Consider the following 2,323-nt stretch of genomic DNA (forward strand, 5'->3'; position numbering starts at 1 on the left):
TCCATATTACACAGTTATTAGATTTCCTTCAATCAACCTTGTGTAACATGACGCATACTCAGTTGTACGTTCACCCCAAACTTTCACAATTTGTTTTTCATGCTCCAGTCTATGTTGTTAGAAATCATCAGCATTACATCAGCATTAAACATAGCCCTTCTTTTCTAGCATTCAGCAATTTCCTTTGTGTTCCGATGTCATCGTTCACTGTATGTGGATCATCAGAACCTTCAATTGCTATTAAATAATAATAGGAGAGTTATGGGGCCAATATGACCCGACCTTAATGTCAGCATTTTATTATCTTTTCCAAACTGCGTCTTCATAAAATCGTAGGACTGAAAGCGACTCGAGAGGTCTTCTAGTCCAGCCCGCTGCAGTCAACACAGGAGTAAGTGTTTTAGCTAGACCAGGGGCAGGCAAACGTTTTGGCCTGAGGGCCGCATCGAGTTTCAGAAATTGTATGGAGGGCCGGTTGGGGGGGGGGGTGCCTCCCCAAATAGCCAGGCATGGCTTGGATCCCGCCCCCCCTACCCCTTTTCTCGCCCACTGACAGCCTTCCCCGGGACTCCTGCCCCATCCAACCCTCCCTGTTCCCTGATGGCCCCCCAAGACCCCTGCCCCATCCACACACCCCTCCTTCTTCTCCCCTGACTACCCCTGGACCCCCACCGCCCCATCCAACCCCCTCTCTCCTTCCTGACTGCTCCCCCGGGATCCCTGCCCCATCCACTCACCCCTCCTTCCTCTCCCCTGACTACCCCTGGACTCCCACCACCCATCCAACCCGCTCTCTCCTTCCTGACTGCTCCCCCGGGACCCCTGCCCCATCCAACCACCCCTTCTCCCTGACTGCCCCCAGAATCCCTGCCCTTGACAGCCCCCTGCTGCCCCATCCAACCCCCTCTCTCCTTCCTGACTGTCCCCTGGGACTCCTGCACGCATTCAAACCCCCCGTTCCCTGCCCTCTGACCACCCCAACTGCTATCCACACCCTCACCCCTTGACCACCACCCCGAACTCCCCTGTCCTCTATCCACGTCCCCCCCCGGCTCCCTTCCTCCTTACCGCACTGCCTGGAGCACTGGTGGCTGGTGGTGCTAGAGCCGCGCTGCCCAGAGCACCAGGACAGGCAGCCGCACCGCCTGGCTGGAGCCATCCATGCCATCGCACAGCATAGAGACAGGGTCAGGCCCTGGTTCTGCAGCTGCGCTGCCCCAGGAGCTCGCAGCCCCACTGCCCAGAGCATTGCACCAGCGGCGGGGTGAGCTCAGGCTGCGAAGGAGGAGGAACAGCAGGGGAGGGGCCAGGGGTGAGCCTCCTGGGGCAGGAGCTCAGGGGCTGGGCAGGGGGGTCCAGTGGGCTGGAATTGGCCCGCAAACCATAGTTTGCCCACCTCTAATCTAGACTATCCCTGACAGGTGTTTGTCTAACCTGCTCTTAAAAATCTTCAGCGTTGGAGATTCCACAACCTCTCTAGGCAATTTATTCCAGTGCTTAATTCAGGGTGACTTTTTGCCCAAAGTCTAATATCATGCTTATAAATCAATAACAAAAAAAAACCCAAAAAACCTAGTTGGTAATTTTGCCTGTTGTATTTTGAGGTGCTTTTTATTTTGCGACCTTGATAGTCAGTTTTTTCCCCAACAACTGCATCAGACTTGAATGCTGTGTCAGCCTCCCTTTGACATTGTTTGCTCCCATGGTATGTCTTATTTCCTATGTAACAAACTCTACACATGCTCTCTGCACGGGGGGCCAAGCTCAGAGGGTGGACAATGGTGTAAATTAGATCACCCCCTCACACTAACTGAGCCCCCACGTGAACAGTGGTTCAACTACATTATAAAGTCACTGGGCGTCTCATAGAGAAAATGTTGCTTTATTTCTCTGCCACAATTTGGGGCCTGACCCTGCGAAGTTTTACTTAGGCAAGTAACCCTATGACCTCAATAGTAATATTTATGTACCGGAAGGTACGTGCTCATATCTTTCATCTGTTTCAGTTGCTATGTGATCTACTTTAAAACTGAGCAGTAAAGAGACACATGAGATTCTGGGATAGGTCCTGCATCTTCCTGGGTTTATATGTTGAGAAAGAAATGGGGTGGAGGCCAGCGAAGTATGAATAAAAGGCCAAAAAGAGGAAATGAACTAAACAAAGAAAGTAGTCACGTTTGAGCAAGATCATTCTGACTGATCCCTTCATGTGCACATGGATATTTTGTCAATGCCAAGCTGAGCTTTCATGCAAATAACCACACAGACTTCCTTGTTCTGTGGTTTGTTCTGAGCCGCTGAGCTGTGTGTAGTTGATTTAACA

The sequence above is a fragment of the Chelonoidis abingdonii genome, chromosome 17 (assembly GCF_003597395.2).
Source record: "Chelonoidis abingdonii isolate Lonesome George chromosome 17, CheloAbing_2.0, whole genome shotgun sequence".
NCBI classification, from domain to species: Eukaryota; Metazoa; Chordata; order Testudines; family Testudinidae; genus Chelonoidis; species Chelonoidis abingdonii.